The 25389-nt window shown below is 38.1% G+C and overlaps 1 pseudogene; it reads right to left on the reverse strand.

Moving 5' to 3' along the window:
- Positions 1 to 22174: 22174 nt before the first annotated feature.
- LOC149145888 (polyadenylate-binding protein 8 pseudogene) lies at positions 22175 to 23857 on the reverse strand (annotated as a pseudogene).
- Positions 23858 to 25389: the final 1532 nt, after the last annotated feature.

Genomic DNA, 25389 nt, shown 5'->3' on the forward strand with positions numbered 1-25389 from the left:
CTCAAGGTAATGGTCTAGAAAAATCATCCAATAAGAGCCTGATAAGGATAATAAAAAAGCTGCTGGAAGACAACAAAAGGAACTGGGATTCCAAACTGAAGTTTGGATTGTGGGTTGACGGGTTGACCACCAAGAAATCCACAAGGAATTCTTCGTTCAGGCTGGTATACGGCACTGAGGCTATATTCCCAATCTAGTTGACCCTCCATGTGGCCAAGTTCTTGCAGGAAGGGCAGAATGAGGGAAATGACTTGGAAAGGAGGATTCGTGACTTGGCTTAAGTGCATCAAATCAGAGATCAATTGATTGAAAAGTCTGCAACACATGAATAGTGAATCAAGTAAGCCTTTGACAGAAAGAAAAAGTTGGAAAATTTTCAAATTGGAGACTTGGTTCTTAAATGGGATGCACTGAAGGAAAATAAAGGCAATCATGGGAAGTTCGATGCTCTGTGGACTGGACCTTTTGTCATTGCTCAGGTCCAGGGGAACAACACTTTCATGTTGCACAGTATGGAAGGAGAAACAACTTTTGATGGCCCAGTCAATGGGTAGTTTTTGAAGGTTTATGTTAATTAAGGCCTTTAGGCCTCAACATTGTAAATATGTTCTTTTTACAAGTTTTATCATAGGCTTAATTAGACTCCATGCCTAATGGAACACTAGGAAATATTGTTGATCCCATTTTTGTATGAAAGGTAGTGGTCTACTGTTCTTGAAACCTCACAGGGAGGCTTTCATCCCCAGAAGGAGCCAGTGTTAGCTCTACTATGCAGTGCTGAATTTCTAAGGTCAGAAAGAAGCATGGTCTGTTTGGTTGTGTCCAAAGGGGGCTCACATTGGTCACTTTTCCCTTCCTTCCTTCACCCTGCTCACCTCTAAACCTTTCTCATTCTCTAAATAAACCTTCTAAAATCTGACAAAGTCCTCTTTGGCCCCATCTCTAAGCGCAAAGTTAAACCAACCATAAAGCCTTACCCATACACCCTCACGCACTCATAAATACCACATCGATTTCCTATCGTTGATCATTCCCCGACAATCTAACTGCCCACATCGCCCCCGATAAAGGTGACCCGCTCGACCAATTTCCACCATCAATTCTTCTCCGCCAGATTGGATTATCTTCGGATACATTGCACAGACAACTTGATCGAGTGATAGCGCACGATGAGGGCAGTTTTTCTCTCTCATCCACTGCTACGTGTTGCTCATTGAGTGGAATCGCACAACCCCGAGCCATTACCACTTAGCCCCCAAAAGCGTTGCGATGAAAACAATTACCACCCGACCAAACCGTCGTTGCCCGTTAAAACGCTCGTGCAACTCTGTCGCCGGATGACCATCCGATCTGTCCACTGAAGATCCAACGACACTGATGCACCCTGTTCCCACCTCGATCTATAGCTTTCGTTGAACCATCTCTGCCATTCATCTCCCTGATCCGACGGTCATCTTTCTCACTCACCCAAATTGTCCAACTACCCATGCACTCTATGTCCCACGTCCATTCTGTTGACCTAGGAAGGAGATAACCTGCTATGCTTGACTGACAACAGTCAGATCCCCAATAACCATATTTAACTTAAAGCATGGCCAAACGAGAAAAGAACATAGCACGACTCTGTAACCGAATTTATCAGTCATGGACTCCACTGGTACGAGCACTCTAACTACCTAAAGGATAGTGCAACACTTGAATAGATCAAATTCACCTAGTGATCCAAGCAACCTCGTCCAAAGACTCCATCAGGCAGTTAAATGCAGTTGGTGGTCAATTATGACCCCTCCATACCTAAAAGGCCAAGTGCCATTATAATGAAAACTTATAAATATCCAAGAGCAAGATGTAATCAGGGTTGGAATTTAATGTAAGGTTCAATTTTTGGAGATTGTAGACATTTTTTTGCTTGTATTATCTCATCTTCATTTTCATCAATACAAGCTTCTTTTGTTGTTAACCGCTCACTGTCCATTTTCCTCTGTTCTAAGCTTGTACCTGATGTGTTGTGTTCTTGATCTCTTAATGTTTAGCACTAGATAACTGTCATCTTATCTCCGTGTTGGAATACTGAATGCATCACTGAATAGGTTACTCAGGTTTCTTTCTATCTAATGTGGGAGAGATATCATCCTATCTTTGCATTAATAGATTAGATTTGTAGGTTTTTGTACTAGTTGCAGCCAGCCATCACATGGTCTTGTGTATCTGCTGGTGTGGTTAGTATTCCCCATATTCACCTAAATATCTAAACTATGAGCATTGGTGGTCTAAAGCCTTTTAGTCTGAGGGTGTTCATGCATGTCTGGAGTGAAACATAGTAGAAGTGGTTATCTGGCTTGAACCAAACCATCATTCCTTCCATTAAACCTTGCAACAATAGTTGAATTTATATGTTACCAGGCATCTCCAAGCTACAACCTAGGAAAGTTTCTTCCCATGTTTTACTAAATATAAGAATGTCATCTAAATATACAATGACAAAATCATCAATAAAAGGTTCGAGTACATCATTCATTAATCTCATGAAAGTAGCAGGTGCATTAGTCAAGCCAAAAGGCATAACTAACCACTCATACAATCCCTGCTTTGTTTTGAAAGCACTGTTCCATGCATCTTGCTCTGCAACTCTATCCTGATGATAGCCACTATGCAAGTCCAACATTGAAAAGTAAACAACTTCTTTCAACTGATCTAATAGATCATCTATGTGAGGAAGGGGATAACAATTTTTTATTGTTATCTTATTCAGTGCTCGGTAATCAATGCACATTCTCCATGAGCCATCTTTCTTTCTCACCAAGACAATTGGAGACCCACATGGCAATGTGCTAGGTCTTATGAACCCTTTCTCGAGAAACTCTTGTACCTGCTTCTTGATTTCCGCATTCTCTAAAGCGGACAACCTGTACATTTCGATGTTAGGCAATGGAGCATCCTGCTGAAAATTAATATCATGTACTATTTCCTTTTTGGGTGGCAGGCCTTTAGGTTCTTGAAATAGTATATCATATTCTGAAACAACTTTTTCTAAATCAGCTTGTTGTTTAGAATTACAACCCTCAAATACATTGGTTTTATCAAGTTTCTTTTCCTTCACAACCATCAGTAAAAATTGTTTGCATGGATTTACAATTATTTTCATCTACCCTGAGTTTATGAGAGTATAATTATTCTTGATTTTATGAGCTCTTACAATATATTCAATTCCATCCTTAACGAGTTGATACTTGTTTTCAGCGCTATAGAAAATAGCTTTTCTATCATACAAGTAAGGACTTCCTAAAACAATTCCACATATATCCAAGGGAACAATATCTAACTCAACCTCATCTACAAATGCTGACCCGAAAGAAAACCTAAGTTTACATTGTCTAGTCACTTGTAGCTTTGCTTTATCACATAACCAACCTAATGGATATGGCTTCTTGTGAGGTGTGGTTAGTAATCCCAACTTCTTTACAATTGCTTCAGAAATTAAGTTTACTTGTGAGCCACTATCAAACAAAGTATCAATCTTTTGATGTTTGGAAATAACTCTAATATGAAAAAGCTCATGTATTTTCCTCTCATTTTCTTCAATATCAGTAGATTGTGCAGAATTAATAGTAGATGTTTCATAATTTTTACCTTTTATACCTGTGGCTGTGATCGTTGTTTCATCCCCTGAGTCTGACCCCAAATCTTTCTTAATTGCTGCAACAATCTTCTTCTTTTTTCCATTGTACTTCTTGGGCCTCATCTCTAGATGGAGAATCCAGCAGTGTTCATCATCATGCCCATCCTTCTTACAGTGAGTGCATGAAGGCTTGGTCTTTTGTACAACATTTGTCTTCCTGCCTTTCCATTTCTATTTTCCCTTTTCCTTATTATTGCTTGCAGTGGGTTTTGATGATCCCCCAACTTCTGGGTTTACATTCTTGCCTCTAGCCTCTAGATGGGTAGCTTGAATAAATACCTCGTCTATGCTAGTAGGATTAAACTTGAGAATAGTATGCTTTAAATAGCTGTATAGACCACCTATATACTTTAGCAGAGTTTCAGGGGAGTCTAAAGAAATTCCTAGAATCAAAGCTCTTTTTCTAAATTCTTGGGTGTAGCCTTGTACACTTTTCCCTTTTAATTGTCGAAGAGTTTGCCAACTCATCATGGATTGCTGCATATAAGCTAGTGGATAGAATTGTTTTTTAATTGCAGAAACAAATTCACTCCAGACAGAAAGAATTTTACCATGCTTCTTCATGTCAGCTTGTGTCCTGCCTTCCCACCATACCAAGGCAGTGCCTCCAAGGCATAGGCTGGCCAGCTAAATCTTACTTTTGTTTGAATCAATGCTCTGCACTCTGCAATACACATCAATCTATCTAATCCAATTATCTATCTTCTCGGCATTCAACTCTGCATCATATATTGACAAATCAAATTTAACATCTAATTTAATCAAATGTGTTTTCTTTTTATTTTCAGGGCTATTAGGAGGTGTCGCAAGTTTTTGTTCTTTCCCTTTGCCTTTAGAATCATCATGGAGGAGATATTCTTCTACTCCTTTATCTTGTTTGGAGTTTGATGAATCTTCATCTCTACCTTTCTTAAATTCTCTATACATTTCCTCTACGATGGCTCTCATGGTCATGAAACTATCCATGAACTAGGAGTCTAATTCCAAAGGACTTTATTCTGTCATTTTCCTCTTAGGATAGACTCTTCCAATTTCTGGGTTAGCTTCAACCAATTATCCTTCTCCTAATTTGAGCTTTTTCCTAGTTAGCATTCAACAACAAAAATCCAACACAAGCTTGTCTAACCTTAGTAACCTAGAGCTCTGATACCACTTGATCTAAAATTGATCTAAGACAAACAATTAAGGTATTATAGACTCATGTGCATGGATGTGCCTATGTTATTTTGAGCAACGGATTGATAAGATTTTGAAATACACAGGCATTGAGGTAGTTAGGGAAAACATAATAGGCAAACATACCAACACAACAAGTTTAATAAGGAGTTCACCAATAATCCTGGGCTATGTCTCCCGGTCCAGCCTTCAATGGTGGCCTCTCTATTATGTTTTCAAAGTAGAGTTTTTACAACAATGAGCTCAATTTGAGTCTCACTCATTAGACATAAATCAGCAAGACTGTACTTGGATCCCCCAAGCCTCTGGAGTACACAGACTATCCTTACTGAAATTTGACCTCTATTGGTCACAGTAGTATGAGCCCAATATAAGACTCATACATGACAAGCATATACAGAGGAGTTCACTTGAACCTCTCAAGCCTTGTCTAGAGCACACAGACTCTTTGACTCTCAGACTCCTTGAACCTCGTTTCCGCTTCCTGGCTCTCCGGTTTCCCTGCCTTTGTCTGTCTGAATCCGTTTGTTTAGTGTAATCATCATTGTATAACGCCTCACAGGGAGGTGGCCACCTATTTTGTAACAAACTGAGTGTCAGTTCTCTTCGACGTCTTTGAAATGACCGTTTTTACCGTTAACTCCAAAAATGCCCACGAAACACGCTCTTCTGCCAATGCATCATCCACGTCGGACTTCAAATCTTATAAAACTCTACCTGTTTACCTCGTTGAATCTGGTCATCCATCGGATTGCATCTCCGCCATCGATCTGGAACCTCCAGATCCTATGGTCATCATCCATATCGGGCAGGTAAGTAACATGATGTTTATTCGTCTGATGTGAGCAATTTTCTCTCTCTTTCGTCAGACGTGTGGCACCCATTGTGTGGCATCAGGTGGGACTCGGTTGAAACCGCCTACCGCTCGAAGCCCTTCCGATATTGTGCCCGTTTTTGTGGGACCCCACCTCTGACAAAATTGGCGCGATATCTATTACATTCTATAACTTTTCGCGTCCGAGCGCTTGGGGCTTTTCCTTCTTTGAGGGGTGTTCTCGGTGATATGCGATTAGCGACTTGTCACTAATCGCATATCAGAAACTGCCCCCGTTTCTTGAATTGACCTCTGGTTTTGCCAATTTGTGTCAGCGCGTGTTACCATGGGCCAATGGTCTGCGCGCTTGACCGAGGGTCCTCATTGCTTCGCGCTGATCACAAATTGAAACTCTCATGAGGATATCTCTGATAGCTTTGATCCTTGTAATACTTTGAAACTTTGGCATGATTTTTAAATAGTTCATGTAGGATCCAATTCTGATCATCGATGAGTGCAATTCCTTGCCTGAGTGGGTATATGCCCTACATGTGTGCCAACTTTCCCTCAATATTGGCTATGACTGTGAATGCTTCCTCGAGCCAAGGTTAGATGCGTTCTTTAAGCACTGCTTCTTTTTGACACGCAATGTAACTTGTGCCTTGAGAGCTTGGGCTTCCCTCATCTTGGCCAGTCGCTGAGTAAGGGCAATTGTCTATGTGGTCCCCTAGAAATTGTCATAGGCCTGCTGCAACTCTCGTGCTTCTATCTCTAACTGCTATAACATTGGGTCTTCCTATAGTGAAGTGAGCATGACAAGTAAATGATCTAACAAGCCCGTGCACTTCTATATGGGACACTCTATTGCTTCCGGTCCTAATTGAATGTCACGGTTCCACTGCTCTCTGACTTCCTGTAGGGTAGAGGGTTACGCTTTCAGCCTCAGCTCCGTGATCTGCAGGTTGAGGTCCAGTTGGATCTTTGTTTCTTCCTCCTGTGCCTGGCTGAATCCACTGGCCATTTTGTGGATCCGGATACCCACTGGTAAGTCTACTGCAATCTCTAGCTCGAGGATGTGGTGACATGATTCCTCGACGATTTTCTCCAACTGCTGAGCTTGTGCTACGGCTTCATTGCATTGGAGGCTCAGTTGCTTGATGTTGATTCGCTATTCACTGAGCACCTAGGCTGCAAATCCTTCCCTAGCGCACAGATCTGTGGTTGCTCCATCCTACCACTAGTATAATATTTCTCGCGACAGGCCAGCCAAGTTTAAACCAAGTCCCTTGAGCTAGCTTATCGTAGCTCTGTCCTTCGTATTGGCTGCTGTCAGTGCTCCTTCAAGCAGAGCAATGGTATTTGCCATGTTGGCTTGCAACAATTGCTCAGTCGCTGATGTACCCGTATCCCTGGATACCATTGATGGCTATGGGGCTCGCACCTAAAGTTCCTAAAGTTGTGCCCTGAGCTCCCCCAACACATTCTGCTACTCCATCATGGCCTCATGGAGTGCCTTCCAGGTGACTTCACGAACTGTGTCACCGATGTCATATAAGTCATCCTCAGTCAGTGTAATAGGCTCCCCCTCCAACTTGGAAGCCTTGGTCTTCTTCTGTGGCCGTGTTCGTTTTGTTGCACACGGTCATTTCAATTGTGTCGAGGTGGTGCTAGGTTCCGCGCCCTCCGTTGTCATGTCTGTCCCTTGTTCAGTGGTTATGTCCGGGCATCTTTTTCCTGTGTTTTAGTGGCCGCTACTATTGCTTCCTTTTCCACGGCAGCCTTTGCTGCCTCTCGAGACACCCGCACTTCCGCAGCGACTTGTTCGTTCCATTTATGTTGTGCTAACCACTTGGCGGCAACCTTTTGTTTCTGAATCTCTATTTCGTCACGCACTACCACATCTAGTGCACACCATTCCAGGGGCCATGTATCGAGCACCATGAACACAATGTCATCTATGGCAATGAAGGGGAGTGTGGTCCACTTCTATTCTGGATCCTTTTGTGCCTTGATATACACATTATTCATATCTACTTTAAAGTCTACAAAGTTCTTTAGGCTTTCGTATACTGAGGTGGTTAGGCACAGTCGTTTGTTGATCCACAGTCGTATGCTTGCCTCCATCAGTATCCAGAAGATCTTGGTTTCTCGGATTCTTGTAGCATCCTTCGTCGCCCATAGAGACATGTATTTTGCTGCCTCTGGCCAATCCTGGTCAAGGGAAGGAAACTGATTATCCTCAGGCAACTCACCTGTAACCAACAGGATGGATAAGAGCAACCACACATAGTGGAAGGTCTTACCCTGCTCTTGGGATTCACCTTCCAGGAGCTTCCAGAAGTTGTTAGAACTACTTGCCTTGGATAAATCATTCGAATCCTATCCATCCCTACATCGGAGTTAGACATAGACCTAGGGGAAATAATTTTGTTCGCAATCGTAAATCCCATATAACACTATTAATGGCTTTAGAATTTGTACACATTATCCATTCACTTGTCTTCTTTGTAGTCAATATTCTTGGTACAACACATCAACTCAATATTTCTCTTATCCATCCTCTATCAAGCAGCTCATATACCTGCTTATTTACTTATTCATTCTCTATTAGGGTCATCCTGTAATGTGCCTTGTTTGGTAATCTTGATCCAGGAATCAAGTCAATCTGATGAGAAATACTTCTCATGAGAGATAGTCCTCTTATAAATTCATCAACAACAATCTCTTGGAATTCATCTAATAAGGATTTATTTTTTCTCGGGATGGTTCCTAATTTCACTTCCTTTGGCATAGCTTTGGAATCACTATTAAACATATTTTTTTCTTTTTTTCATCATGTACAAAATACTTGGTTTAACACAACATGATCTTGTTGTTGCAAATGCTGGTACTTCCACAACTTCCTCCTACAGTTGTGTTTTCCAACAAAGGGGTGTGTTTGTACCATTTTCCATCTTTCTTGAACTCATATGTATTTTCCAGACATCATGGTGAACTTTTTTGTTAAACAACAATGGTCTTCCCATCAATATACATCCATATCAACCACATCACATAGTTATTTCTCCTCAAGATTTCCAATTTGAAAATTCACCAAGCATTGCTTAGTCACAACCACTTGTTGTCCCTTTTGTAACCATGCGACTCTATAAGGGTTTGGATGGACTAAACTGTTGAGTTTCAATTTTTCCATGAATTAAATGGAGACTAAATTCTTTGTACTTCCTCCAAATATAACCAAGTTACAACATTTTCCTTGGACCTTACATTTAGTTTTTAAAACTTTCCTTTTTTTCTCTGGTTCTTCCATTATTTTCCTCTTAGGCTTGAGAAACACTCCATGAAACATTAAATTGTCTACTTTCTCTTGTTGAAGCATGGTCGCATTTTCGCCAGTAACAGAAGCTTCATTAGGTAGCATAACTTGTGCTTTAGCTTCACCTCTTCTCCCTAAACTTTTTCCTTTTGGGCACTCATATCTTTTATGCCCTTCAACTCCACAATGGTAAAAAGTAATTACATACTTTCCCTTTCCTCTTTTAAGACTTTGTCTGCTTCTTCGAGTACTATTTCCAACTCTACCACCATAACCACTAGTGGATTCTTCTTCCTTTTCAGTCCCTCTAGTAGTCCCTACCTTACCTTTGCCTCTAAAACCTCTCCCTTTGCCTTTATGTTGTGTTTCCTATTCAACGTTTCCTCTATTTTCAAGGAAATGTGATAGGATTCATCAACAATATGGAAATAATGTGTACTCATTTAATGTTGAATCAAGTATTTCAATCCATTCACATACCTTGCAAATATTTGGAATTCTAGTTCCTTTATACGAGATCAAAGTTATAGCTTGAAAAACTCCTAATTGTACTCCTGAAAGGAGGTCTCCTTTTGTCTTAGATTTTGGACTTGTCTATACAAATTTTGTTGGTAATCAATAGGAAAAAAAATTATCCTTGATCTTCGTGACCATATTCTTCCAAGCCTTGATATTCCATACCTAATTATCTACTCCATATTTCTACAACATATCCCACCATAGTGCAACATGGCCTTTCAACTTTGTCATGGAAAATTTCACCCTATTTGGATCCTGGACATTTTCATACTCAAAGTGTCTTTTGAGTTCCCCAATCCAATCGATGAGCACATCAGCTCTCAAATTTCCATCATAACATGAAAATTAAACTCTTACATTTCCTCTCTTTCTCATATCTAAAATCAGCCTCATTGTTGGTTCTCTCTCCTCAACCTCCTTTTCTTCATTGATTTCTTATTCGATCTATGAATCTATTTTTGTGTCTCCATTTCTTCTATGCTGCAACTCTTTTATTATTTGTCTTAACTCTTCTAGCTATTTATTTCCTGCACCTCCTCATCTTGTTCCTCTTCTCCTCAGTGACATCTTTACAAGTCGTAAATGTCTCAGCAACATCCATAGCCCTCAACCCAGATTTTGTGACCCAACTTTTACTTTGAGCACTCTTGTTGCATAACCATTGAAGAAGGTTTCCTGGTACCTTGCTACACAAAGCAAATCCAAGTTGCAAATCTCAAAAAGAATCCCGCACTAATACCACTCGATGCAACTTATGTTGTGTAGATTTCACAACATCTATAGAATCTGGATTTTTGTTACGAAGCACACATCCTATGCCATTTGAATTTTCTTATTAAATTAATTAATTCAAGGACTAAATAAAAAAGCACAAAGAAGGAGTAATTCAATTATGCTCACGCAAACAAAAAAAAAATTAATAATTTTATTTAATCAAAATGTGTTGTTACAAAAAAGAATATAAATGAGAGTGGAGTCCTCTAAGTAGTTGAAATTCCCATGTTTTTACGTAGAAATTGCACACACAACAACCAAACACCCTCGCTAACTAGAGTACCAAGCCTTCAGTTAATATAGGTTAAAATTTAAACAATTTATAGAAGAAGTGTCTTCCTCCAAGTATGTTTTTCTCTTTTTATTAAATAAACATGTAACCACAATGAATGAAAAAAATATAAACATCAACCTGAATGATATTGTGATGTATGCATCCAATAACTCAATCTGGTATATTGATCTCCATGTTTCTTAAATAAACATGTAGCTACAAGGTGATGTGTAAGATGGGTTGGTTTTGGGGTTCCTTATTCCCCCATACATAACTGATTAGAGGGATTAGATCATTTTATTTTTTTATGTGCAAGGAAAAAGTCTAAATGTGTGTATTTATTAATTCAAAAATCATCTTTAAATGAATGGAGGTCTTCAAAATGCATTCTCGGTGTGTATGTGTGCGCATGTGTGAGAGAGAGAAACTATAGTAAAAATGATAGTATTTGGAATATGAGATGTTGAAAAAAAGGTATATATTGTTACTTTTTTGTAATTTTCATAAATATTTTAGTAATTAATACTTTTCCTTTTGTAATGATCAACTAAATAAGGAAATCACTAATATATAAAGATATTATATTTGAGATCTATTTTAGTATATAAATTAAAATATTAATCATGCATATTCATAAACATGTTATTTTATGACTTCATATTTAAATTTAATTTTTAAACATATACGTGCTTAATACTTACAACAAAATCCTTTTCTATATATATATATATATATATATATAGATATATATATATATATATAGATATATATATATATATATATATATATATAGATATAGATATATAGCATTAAAATATTAGATTGTGTATGTAACTACATATATTACCATGATTTTAATCTATATATAGAGATGTGAAATTTATCTATAATATAAATAATATTATTAATAAACACAATAGATGCATTTTAAGTGTGCATCTACCAAGTACCTAGATCACATTATCACATTAATAGATACATGTTATTCATCAAATTATAAATATTTTATTGACCTAACTAACATCTACAAATATACAAGCATCCATAGAGATCAATTCACCACCCCCTACAATATGTCCCAAATAATTCAAAGATGTTTTTCCAAATTCACATTTTGAGAGCTTAACATAAATATTTTCTCTTTTCAAAACATCTAGAGTCTGCTTTACATGCTTCAAATGCTCTTCCCATGTTTTACTAAATATAAGAATGTCATCTAAATATACAATGAAAAAATCATCAATAAAAGGTTCGAGTACATCATTCATTACTCTCATGAAAGTAGCAGGTGCATTAGTCAAGCCAAAAGGCATAACTAACCACTCATACAATCCCTGCTTTGTTTTGAAAGCACTGTTCCATGCATCTTGCTCTGCAACTCTATCCTGATGATAGCCACTATGCAAGTCCAACATTGAAAAGTAAACAGCTTCTTTCAACTGATCTAATAGATCATCTATGTGAGGAAGGGGATAACAATTTTTTTTATTGTTATCTTATTCAGTGCTCGGTAATCAATGCACATTCTCCATGAGCCATCTTTCTTTCTCACCAAGACAATTGGAGACCCACATGGCGATGTGCTAGGTCTTATGAACCCTTTCTTGAGAAACTCTTGTACCTGCTTCTTGATTTCCGCATTCTCTAAAGCGTACAACCTGTACATTTCGATGTTAGGCAATGGATCATCCTGCTGAAAATTAATATCATGTACTATTCCCTTTTTGGGTGGCAGGCCTTTAGGTTCTTGAAATAGTATATCATATTCTGAAACAACTTTTTCTAAATAAGCTTGTTGTTTAGAATTACAACCCTCAAATACATTGGTTTTATCAAGTTTCTTTTCCTTCACAACCATCAGTAAAAATTGTTTGCATGAATTTACAATTTTTTTCGTTTGCCCTGAGTTTATGAGAGTATATTTATTCTTGATTTTATGAGCTCTTACAATATATTCAATTCCATCCTTAACGAGTTGATACTTGTTTTCAGCGCTATAGAAAATAGCTTTTCTATCATACAAGTAAGGACTTCCTAAAACAATTCCACATATATCTAAGGGAACAATATCTAACTCAACCTCATCTACAAATGCTGACCCAAAAGAAAACCTAAGTTTACATTGTCTAGTCACTTGTAGCTTTGCTTTATCACATAACCAACCTAATGGATATGGCTTCTTGTGAGGTGTGGTTAGTAATCCCAACTTCTTTACAATTGCTTCAGAAATTAAGTTTACTTGTGAGCCACTATCAAACAAAGTATCAATCTTTTGATGTTTGGAAATAACTCTAATATGAAAAAGCTCATGTATTTTCCTCTCATTTTCTTCATTATCAGTAGATTGTGCAGAATTAATAGTAGATGCTTCATAATTTTTACCTTTTATACCTGTGGATGTGATCGTTGTTTCATCCCCTGAGTCTGACCCCAAATCTTTCTTAATCGCTGCAACAATCTTCTTCTTTTTGCCATTGTACTTCTTGGGCCTCATCTCCAGATGCAGAATCCAGCAGTGTTCATCATCATGCCCATCCTTCTTGCAGTGAGTGCATGAAGGCTTGGTCTTTTGTACAACATTTGTCTTCCTATCTTTCCATTTCTATTTTCTCTTTTCCTTATTCTTGCTTGCAGTGGGTTTCGATGATCCCCCAACTTCTGGGTTTACATTCTTGGCTCTAGCCTCTATATGGGTAGCTTGAATAGATACCTCGTCTATGCTAGTCGGATTAAACTTGAGAATAGTATGCTTTAAATAGCTGTATAGACCACCTATATACTTCAGCAGAGTTTCAGGTGAGTCTAAAGAAATTCCTAGAATCAAAGCTCTTTTTCTAAATTCTTGGGTGTAGCCTTGTACACTTTTCCCTTTTAATTGTCGAAGAGTTTGCCAACTCATCATGGATTGCTGCATATAAGCTAGTGGATAGAATTGTTTTTTAATTGCAGAAACAAATTCACTCCAGACAGAAAGAATTTTACCATGCTTCTTCATGTCAGCTTGTGTCCTGCCTTCCCACCATACCAAGGCAGTGCCTCCAAGGCATAGGCTGGCCAGCTAAATCTTACTTTTTTCTGAATCAATGCTCTGCACTCTGCAATACACATCAATCTATCTAATCCAATTATCTCGCTTCTCGACATTCAACTCTGCATCATATATTGACAAATCAAATTTAACATCTAATTTAATCAAATGTGTTCTCTTTTTATTTTCAGGGCTATTAGGAGGTGTCGCAAGTTTTTGTTCTTTCCCTTTGCCTTTAGAATGGTCATGGAGGAGATATTCTTCTACTCCTTTATCTTGTTTGGAGTTTGATGAATCTTCATCTCTACCTTTCTTAAATTCTCTATACATTTCCTCTATGATGGCTCTCATGGTCATGAAACTATCCATGAACTAGGAGTCTCATTCCAAAGGACTTTATTCTGTCATTTTCCTCTTATGATAGACTCTTCCAATTTTTGGGTTAGCTTCAACCAATTATCCTTCTCCTAATTTGAGCTTTTTCCTAGTTAGCATTCAACAACAAAAATCCAACACAAGCTTGTCTAACCTTAGTAACCTAGAGCTCTGATACCACTTGATCTAAAATTGATCTAAGACAAACAATTAAGGTATTATAGACTCATGTGCATGGATGTGCCTATGTTATTTTGTGCAACGGATTGATAAGATTGTGAAATACACAGGCACTGAGGTAGTTAGGGAAAACATAATAAGCAAACATATCAACACAACAAGTTTAATAAGGAGTTCACCCAATAATCCTGGGCTATGTCTCCCGGTCCAGCCTTCAGTGGTGGCCTCTCTATTATGTTTTCAAAGTAGAGTTTTTACAACAATGAGCTCAATTTGAGTCTCACTCAGTAGACATAAATCAGCAAGACTGTACTTGGAACCCCCAAGCCTCTGGAGTACACAGGCTCTCCTTACTTAAATTTGACCTCTATTGGTCACAGTAGTATGAGCCCAATCTAAGACTCATACATGACAGGCATATACAGAGGAGTTCACTTGAACCTATCAAGCCTTGTCTAGAGCACACAGAATATTTGACTCTCAGACTCCTTGAACCTCGTTTCCGCTTCCTGGCCCTCCGGTTTCCCTGCCTTTGTCTGTCTGAATCCCTCTGTTTAGTGTAATCATCATTGTATAACGCCTCACAGGGAGATGGCCACCTATTTTGTAACAAACTGAGTGTCAGTTCTCTTGGACGTCTTTGAAATGACCATTTTTACCGTTAACTCCAAGAATGCCCACGAAACACGCTCTTCTGCCAACGCATCATCCACGTCGGACGTCAAATCTTATACAACTCTGCTTGTTTACCTCGTCGAATCTGGTCATCCATCGGATTGCATCTCCGCCATCGATTTGGAACTTCCAGATCCTACGGTCATCGTCCATATCGGGCGGGTAAGTAACATGATGTTTATCCGTCTGATGTGAGCGGTTTTCTCTCTCTTCCATCGGATGCGTGGCACCCATTGTGTGGCATCGGGCGGGACTCGGTTGAAACCGCCTACCGCTCGAAGCCCTTCCGATATTCTGCCAATTTTTGTGGGACCCCACCTCTCATAGAATCGGTGCGATATCTGTTACATTCTATAACTTTTCGGGTCTGAGCGCTTGGGGCTTTTCCTTCTTTGAGGGGTTTGCTCAGCGATATGTGATTAGTGACTTGTCACTAATCGCATATCAGCAACTGCCCCCGTTTCTTGAATTGACCTCTGGTTTTGCCAATTTGTGCCAGCATGTGTTATAATGGGCCAATGGTCTGCGTGCTTGACCGAAGGTCCTCGTTGCTTCGTGCTAATCACATATTGCAACTATCATGAGGATATCTCTGATAGCTTTGATCCTTGTAAGGCTATGAAACTTTGGCATGATTTTTAAATAGTTCATGTAGGATCTAATTCGAATCATTGACGAGTGCGATTCCTTGCCTGAGTGGGTATACGCCCTACATGTGTGCCAACTTTCCCTCAATCTTGGCTATGACCATGAATGCTTCCTCGAGCCAAGGTTAGATGCGTTCTTTAAGAACTGCTTCTTTTTGACGCGCAATGTAACATGTGCCTTGAGAGCCTAGGCTTCCCTCATCTTGGCCTGTCGCTGAGTAAGGGCAACTGTCTGTGTGGTCCCCTAGACATTGTCATAGGCCTGCTGCAACTCCCGTGCTTCTGTCTCTAACCGTTGTAACATTGGGTCTTCCTATAGTGAAGTGAGCATGACAAGTAAATGATCTAACAAGCCGGTGCACTTCTATATGGGACACTCTATTGCTTCCAGTCCTAATTGAATGTCACGGTTCCACTGCTCTCTGACTTCCTACAGGGTAGAGGGTTGCGCTTTCAGCCTCAGCTCCGTGATCTGTAGGTTGAGGTCCAGTTGGATCTTTGTTTCTTCCTCCTATGCCTGGCTGAATCCATTGGCCAGTTTGTGGATCCGGATACCCACTGGTAAGTCTGTTGTAATCTCTAGCTCGGGGATGTGGCGACATGATTCCTCAACGATTTTCTCCAACTACTGAGCTTGTGCTACGGATTCATTGCATTGGAGGCTCAGTTGCTCGATGTTGATTCGTTGTTCACTGAGCACCTAGGGTGCACATCCTTCCCTAGCGCAGAGCTCTGTGGTTGCTCCATCCTACCACTAGTATAATATTTCTCGCGGCATGCCAGCCAAGTTTAAACCAAGTCCCTTGAGCTAGCTTATCGTAGCTTTGTCCTTCGTATTGGCCGCTGTCAGTGCTCCTTCCAGCAGAGCAATGGTATTTTCCATTTTGGCTTGCAACAATTTCTCGGTTGCTGATGTACCCGTATCCCTTGATACCATTGATGGCTATGGGGCTAGCACCTGAAGTTCCTAGAGTTGCGCCCTGAGCTCCCCCAACACATTCTGCTACTCCATCATGGCCTCCTGGAGCACCTCCCTGGTGACTTCGCGAACTGTGTCACCGATGTCATATAAGTCACCCTCAGTCAGTGTAATAGGCTCCCCCTCCAACTCGGAAGCCTTGGTCTTCTTCTGTGACCGTGTTCGTTTTGTTGCGTGCGCTCATTTCAATTGTGTCGAGGTGGTGCTAGGTTCCGCGCCCTCCATTGTCACGTCTGTCCCTTGTTCAGTGGTTATGTCCGGGCATCTTTCTTCCTGTGTTTTAGTGGCCGCTACTATTGCTTCCTTTGTTGCCTCTCGAGACGCCCGCACTTCCGCAGCGAGTTGTTCGTTCCATTTATGTTGTGCTAGCCACTTGGCGGCAACCTTTTGTTTCTGAATCTCTGTTTCGTCACGCACTACCACATCTAGTGCACACCATTCCAGGGGCCATGTATCGAGCACCACGAACACAATGTCATCTATGGCAATGAAGGTGAGTGTGGTCAACTTCTATTCTGGATCCTTTTGTGCCTTGATATACACATTATGCATATCTACTTTAAAGTCTGCAAAGTTCTTTAGGTTGTCGTATACCGAGGTGGTTTCTCGGATTCTTGTAGCATCCTTCGCCGCCCATAGAGACACGTATTTTGCTGCCTCTGGCCAATCCTGGTCAGGGAAGGAAACTGATTATCCTCAGGCAACTCACCTGTAACCAACAAGATGGATAAGAGCAAGCACACATAGTGGAAGGTCTTACCGTGCTCTTGGGATTCACCTTCCAGGAGCTTCCAGAAGTTGTTAGAACTACTTGCCTTGGATAAATCATTCGAATCTTATACACATTATCCATTGACTTGTCTTCTTTGTAGTCAATATTCTTGGTACAACACATCAACTCAATATTTCTCTTATCAATCCTCTATCAAGCAGCTCATATACCTGCCTATTTACTTCTTCATTATCTATTGGGGTCATCCTGTAATGTGCCTTGTTTGGTAAGCTTGATCCAGGAATCAAGTCAATCTGATGAGAAATACTTCTCAAGAGAGATAGTCCTCTTGGAAATTCATCAACAACAATCTCTTCGAATTCATCTAATAAGGATTTATTTTTTCTCGGGATGGTTCCTAATTTCACTTCCTTTGGCATAGCTTTGGAATCACTATTAAACATATTTTTTTCTTTTTTTCATCATGTACAAAATACTTGGTTTAACACAACATGATCTTGTTGTTGCAAATGCTGGTACTTCCACAACTTCCTCCTACAGTTGTGTTTTCCAACAAAGGGGTGTGTTTGTACCATTTTCCATCTTTCTTGAACTCATATGTATTTTCCAAACATCATGGTGAACTTTTTTGTTAAACAACAATGGTCTTCCCATCAATATACATCCATATAAACCACATCACATAGTTCTTTCTCCTCAAGATTTCCAATTTGAAAATTCACCAAGCATTGCTTAGTCACAACCACTTGTTGTCCCTTTTGTAACCATGCGACTCTATAAGGGTTTGGATGGACTAAACTGTTGAGTTTCAATTTTTCCATGAATTAAATGGAGACTAAATTCTTTGTACTTCCTCCAAATATAACCAAGTTACAACATTTTCCTTGGAGCTTACATTTAGTTTTTAAAACTTTCCTTTTTTTCTCTGGTTCTTCCATTATCTTCCTCTTAGGCTTGAGAAACACTCCATGAAACATTAAATTCTCTAGTTGCTCTTGTTGAAGCATGGTCGCATTTTCGCCAGTAACAGAAGCTTCATTAGGTAGCATAACTTGTGCTTTAGCTTCACCTCTTCTCCCTAAACTTTTTCCTTTTGAGCACTCATACCTTTTATGCCCTTCAACTCCACAATGGTAAAAAGTAATTACATACTTTCCCTTTCCTCTTTTAAGACTTTGTTTGCTTCTTCGAGTACTATTTCCAACTCTACCACCATAACCACTAGTGGATTCTTCTTCCTTTTCAGTCCCTCTAGTAGTCCCTACCTTACCTTTGCCTGTAAAACCTCTTCCTTTGCCTTTATGTTGTGTTTTCTATTCAACTTTTCCTCTATTTTCAAGGAAATGTGATAGGATTCATCAACAATATGGAAATAATGTGTACTCATTTAATGTTGAATCAAGTATTTCAATCCATTCACATACCTTGCAAATTTTTGGAATTCTAGTTCCTTTATACGAGATCAAAGTTATAGCTTGTAAAACTCCTCATTGTACTCCCGAAAGGAGGTCTCCTTTTGTCTTAGATTTTGGACTTGTCTATACAAATTTTGTTGGTAATCAATAGGAAAAAAAATTATCCTTGATCTTCGTGACCATATTCTTCGAAGTCTTGATATTCCATACTTGATTATCTACTCCATATTTCTACAACATATCCCACCATAGTGCAACATGGCCTTTCAACTTTGTCATGGAAAATTTCACCCTATTTGGATCCTGGACATTTTCATACGCAAAGTGTCTTTTGAGTTCCCCAATCCAATCGATGAGCACATCAGCTCTCAAATTTCCATCATAACATGAAAATTAAACTCTTGCATTTCCTCTCTTTCTCATATCTAAAATCAATCTCATTGTTGGTTCTCTCTCCTCAACCTCCTTTTCTTCATCTATTTCTTATTCGATCTATGAATCTATTTTTGTGTCTCCATTTCTTCTATGCTGCAACTCTTTTATTATTTGTCTTAACTCTTCTAGCTATTTATTTCCTGCACCTCCTCATCTTGTTCCTCTTCTCCTCAGTCACATCTTTACAAGCCGTAAATGTGTCACCAACATCCATAGCCCTCAACCCAGATTTTGTGACCCAACTTTTACTTTGAGCACTCTTGCTGCGTAACCATTGAAGAAGGTTTCTTGGTACCTTGCTACACAAAGCAAATCCAAGGTGCAAATCTCAAAACAAATCCCGCACTAATACCACTCGATGCAACTTAGGTTGTGTAGATTTCACAACATCTATAGAATCTGGATTTTTGTTACAAAGCACACATCCTATGCCATTTGAATTTTCTTATTAAATTAATTAATTCAAGGACTAAATAAAAAAGCACAAAGAAGGAGTAATTCAATTATGCTCACGCAAACAAAAAAAAAAAGATTAATAATTTTATTTAATCAAAATGTGTTGTTACATAAAAGAATATAAATGTGAGAGTGGAGTCCTGAGTAGTTGAAATTCCCATGTTTTTACGTAGAAATTGCACACACAACAACCAAACACCCTCGCTAACTAGAGTACCAAGCCTTTAGTTAATATAGGTTAAAATTTAAACAATTTATAGAAGTGTCTTCCTCCAAGTATGTTTTTCTCTTTTTATTAAATAAACATGTAACCACAATTAATGAAAAAAATATAAACATCAACCTGAATGATATTGTGATGTATGCATCCAATAACTCAATCTGGTATATTGATCTCCATGTTTCTTAAATAAACATGTAGCTACAAGGTGATGTGTAAGATGGGTTGGTTTTGGGGTTCCTTATTCCCCCATACATAACTGATTAGAGGGATTAGATCATTTTATTTTTTTATGTGCAAGGAAAAAGTCTAAATGTGTGTATTTATTAATTCAAAAATCATCTTTAAATGAATGGAGGTCTTCAAAATGCATTCTCGGTGTGTATGTGTGCGCATGTGTGTGAGAGAGAAACTATAGTAAAAATGATAGTATTTGGAATATGAGATGTTGAAAAAAAGGTATATATTGTTATTTTTTTGTAATTTTCATAAATATTTTAGTAATTAATACTTTTCCTTTTGTAATGATCAACTAAATAAGGAAATCACTAATATATAAAGATATTATATTTGAGATCTATTTTAGTATATAAATTAAAATATTAATCATGCATATTCATAAATATGCTATTTTATGACTTCATATTTAAATTTAATTTATAAACATATACGTGCTTAATACTTACAACAAAATCCTTTTCTATATATATATATATATAGCATTAAAATATTAGATTGTGTATGTAACTACATATATTACCATGATTTTAATCTATATATAGAGATGTGAAATTTATCTATAATATAAATAATATTATTAATAAACGCAATAGATGCATTTTAAGTGTGCATCTACCAAGTACCTAGATCACATTATCACATTAATAGATACATGTTATTCATCAAATTATAAATATTTTATTGACCTAACTAACATCAACAAATATACAAGCATCCATAGAGATCATAATACTATGTGATATCATTGAATGTTCGTTTATAAGGTATGACTATGGAGCCAACTTCATAGAGGTACAAAGTGAAGTTTGATATAATGACATTTGAAGAGTTCAACAAATATTTAAAAAAGTAATTTATGATTAAAACTAGTTTGCAAAAAAAAAAATGAAAACTTTATCAAGTATCAACAAATTTCCAGCATAATTACTTTTAAAATATTTTGGGTAATTCTGGGTAAAATGAACATGGAAACATAATCAAAAACTTTACATAACTTTCATAACTATAAAGTGTCAAGGTTATGTGAGTTAACTTACTATATGTTTATATTTTTTTTGGAATTGAATAGTGATGTATAATATAATCGAAATTGTATTAATGCCAAGGATAGAAAACTACATGTGGGCGTGCAAAGGGTCCAAAAGAGTGAATGATGATGGTTTAGCTATAAATTGGAATTCGTTAAGTAAAAGTAAAATCCAATGATATTAAAATATTGTTAGGAAAATTGTTTGATTCAATAATTTTATTATAGATTGTAACTTCTAGTGTGTAGTGAAAAAACCAAACAGAAATTATGTATGGAAATATCATAGTTTAAATAAGGTATGAATTATCTTTTTCTACCATTCAAAATAACGGGTAGAAGAAAAATACAAGTGTAATCGTTTAAATAAGATATGAATTATCTTTTTCTACCATTCAAAATAACGGGTAGAAGAAAAATACAAGTGTAATTTCTTAACTGAAATTACAAAGCCATAGTCTTAATCATCATGAGCCACAAGACCATAAAAAAGTCAAATATGAATTATCTTTTTCTACCATTCAAAATAACCGGGTAGAAGAAAAATACAAGTGTAATTTCTTAACTGAAATTACAAAGCCATAGTCTTAATCATCATGAGCCACAAGACCATAAAAAAGTCAAAATGATGCGTGGAAAGTCACTAAAACTGAACACAAAAAACCACCCAAAAATTGCAAAAATTCCTAAAGCTTTTTTGAATTCATCTATTTTATCATGTAAATTTAGAAATAAACCAATTTAGCAAAGATCATTTAAATATAATCTAGGACCGGAAGCACCAGGCAACAACAATTGGTGCCATGCCAACTAGATTAGGTAACTAGGAGAAATGTGAGTGCAACATTGCTCTTCTCTCCTGTTTTCGTTGAGCAGGAGAAACATAAAGAGGCTTACGGAGGACACCTTTCTTATTCATTTCTGCCAAAGCTCGGGATGCTTCATCAGAAGATGGGAATGGGACTTCTCTCATTACGTTGCATGAAGTGATTGTGGGGTAAAAGGAAAATGGGAATGAGATTTGCATGAAAATCCCTGGTTGCCTTGCATGAAGTGATTGTGGCATAAAAGGAAAAAGGTTCTCTCAATGTGTTATCATCAATGTTATCATGCAAATGTTTTAAATAAAGATTTGCAGATTTCTTGAGTGCTTTTCCAAGGCATCATTTATTGCCATCAATTTAAACTCTGGCTGCATCATCTGCGTTTTCTTCAATTGCCCAATGGATTAAGCAATTGAGAGAAATAAGACTGTAGCTTTGCTCTTCTCTCCTCCTTTGGCTGAGCCAAAGAAACATAAAGAGGCTTGTCTATGACAACTTTCTTATTCATTTCTGCCAAAGCTCGAGATGCTTCATCACGGGATGAGAATGAGACAAATCCGAAACCTTTACTGTATCCATCAAAATCCCTCATTACCTTGCATGAAGTGATTGTGCCATAAATAGAAAACAGTTCTCTCAACTTGTTATCATCAATACTATCATCCAAATGTTTTAAATAAAGATTTGTTCCGGATTGCCCCCTTAATTCAGAGTTTTTCAGTGCTTTTCCAATGTACAATTCCTTGCCATCAATTTTCTTGCCATTTAAACTCTCAACGCACTTTGCTGCATTGTGTGCATTGTCAAAATTGACAAATCCAAAACACTTTGACTTTCCAGCTTCATCCCTCATCACTGCTACACTGGTAATTGTTCCATACCTTCCAAAGTAATTCCTCATATCCTCATCATTGATGGAGTCTGGTAAATTATTAACAAACACATTTTTAAACTTGGCTTCTCCATTTGTTTGTTGTGAGTCTGAGTCTGACTCTGACTCTGGCTTTTTCATGAATTTTGTTTGTTGTGGCTCTGGCTTCTTCTTTTTCATGAATTTTAATTCTTCTCGCTTTTCCTTTTTCATAAAAGGGCCAACATAAACAGGTCTGTCGTTTATCAACGCACCATTCATACATTTTATTGCGTTTTGTGCTGCTTCGTCTTGCTCAAAATGCACAAATCCATAACCTTTGGATTGCCCTGATGCATCATCTATTGCGATCTTAGAAGAGAGAATGGGTCCGAACACACAGAATTTGTGATAGAGGGTTTTATTGTCTACTGCTTTGTGAAGATTCTTAATAAATATGTTTGCGGATCCACACTGGCGGATGCTGGGGTCACGCTGTGAGTACATTATTCGAATAGGCTTTCCATTAAGGGGTGTAAAATTCAAGCTACGTAAAGCCTCGCTGGCATTTCCAGCAGTGCTGTAATTGACATAGCCGTATCCGAGTGAAGTGTTGGTCAAGGCATCTCTGCAGATGCGAACACTGACCACGGGGCCAACCCGTTGGAAGAGTTCCTGAATTTGGGCGTCGCTAACATTCCTCTCCAGATCCCCCACATACAGAGATTTGGGCCCCACTGGTATATTCTGGCTGCCATTCTTAAAAACTCCCTGAGATTTGGTCCCTACGGATTCGTTATTAATAACCCTCTGAGATTTGGGCCCTGCTGATTCATTATTAATAACTCCCAGAGATTTGGGTACTGATTCATTCTCGCTGCCATTATTAATAACTTGCATATTGTGGCTGCCATTATTAGTAACTGCAGCTTGCATATTGTGGCTGCCATTATCAGTAACTGCAGCTTGCATATTGTGGCTGCCATTATCAGTAACTGCAGCTTGCATATTGTGGCTGCCATTATTAGTAACTGCAGCGTGTTCTTCTTGGGATTGGACCTTAACAGCAGCAGCAACTGCCATTGATGCGTCTTTGCTTTTATTTCTGCTTTCTTGGGATTGGACCTTAACAGCAGCAGCAGCAACTGCCATTGATGCGTCTTTGCTTTTATTTCTGCTTTCTTGGAATTGGACCTTAACAGCAGCAGCAGCAACTGCCATTGATGCGTCTTTGCTTTTATTTCTGCTTTCTCTTGAACCACAGCTTCCAAACCAGACCCTTGGATCAAAATAAAAATACAGACCAGACCCACCTTAAAGATATCGAAATAAAAATCCAGACCAGACCCACCTTAAAGATATCGAAATAAAAATCCAGACCCACCAATTGCATTCAATTTGAGTGGTCATATACTTGTTTAAATGTGGTGGAGTGGAGTGGATTTATATAGATAGATGTGGTGAAAGTATTGTGCCGGGCCGATCTTTCCAACTGTTATCATGCGTCGGCGCTGTATTATCGTGATAGAGGCCTTTCCATTTGAATTGGAAAGGGAAGATTGAATGGAAATGGCGTGAAAATTTGAATAGATTTTGTTTCAACCATGAAATCTGACTACAACTAGTTGTAGCTACTATATATTCAACTTCAAGATAATTGTTTTTTCCTCCAGCAATATACTGAGTGATTCCATAATTGCTCTTACTAATTATTGCATGGATCTATTGCTTCTTTCAACCACACCACTTGGAGTCTCAGTTCTTCCGAGCCCACATAAATTTGTGTGAACTAGTTGTAGTTGCCCACTTGATAAATTTTCTTTGGGTTTGAAGGGCACTCAAATTTTCTTTCCAATTTGACATACAACTCCATTTTTGTTGAGCTTCACAATATGGTCAAAATTTAGGTGTCATAGTTTGTTGTTTTAGCTTGTCATCCCAGCTCCTCGTCTTATGGGGTGAATAATGAATTTCGGTGTTGAAGATTGTAATCTAATTCGAAAATATCTGATGTATTTTAATTTACAATGCTCATAAGGTCTCAGATCTATATTTTTATAGAATACAGTCACATTATATGGTTTCATGCAATTCAATTTAAGCTGCAAAGAGTTAAGGAATCAATCTATATTTGGGTCATTTGGGCAAGATTTCTTGTAAGAAAAAAAATAAAATCATAAAGCTTGATAGTTGGCCTTGCCATATCTGATCAATCCAGTAAAATATAAATAGGAAAAAGAGATTGGCATTTTTTGGGGGAAAGTAATATTCGATCATCTGTGAAGTTGGTGGTCCCCTTTCCTAATAGATATCATTTCCACTTCTTGACATCTTTTACCAAGGCATAGAGCCCCTTGTCATAGGTAAAGAGGTTAAGAGTTATCCCATGAAATACTTCAGAATGGTAACATGCATGCCTTCTTCCTTGCATTAAGACCACTCCCATGCCATGCACTTGCATCTATCTCCACATCAAATTGATTCTACAATTTTTGGTAACATGAGATCTAGTACTTGACTTATTTTAATTTTAAGCTCTTCAAAAGCCATACACTGACTCTTCCTTCAATGAAAACTCTTACCACCTTTTTGTTATGGCGTGGAGTAGTGCAACTATTGCTCAAAATGAAATTATGAATTTGCGTAGGTATTACATTATGCCAACAAACTCCTATTTTAGAGGAATGTTTAGGCACCAACCGCTTTATGATGACCTCCATCTTTATAGGATCAATCTTAAACTCCACTCCTCC

The sequence above is a fragment of the Pinus tabuliformis genome, chromosome X (assembly GCF_031772625.1).
Source record: "Pinus tabuliformis cultivar Carrire ecotype Pingquan chromosome X, CPIR1, whole genome shotgun sequence".
Taxonomy (NCBI): Eukaryota; Viridiplantae; Streptophyta; class Pinopsida; order Pinales; family Pinaceae; genus Pinus; species Pinus tabuliformis.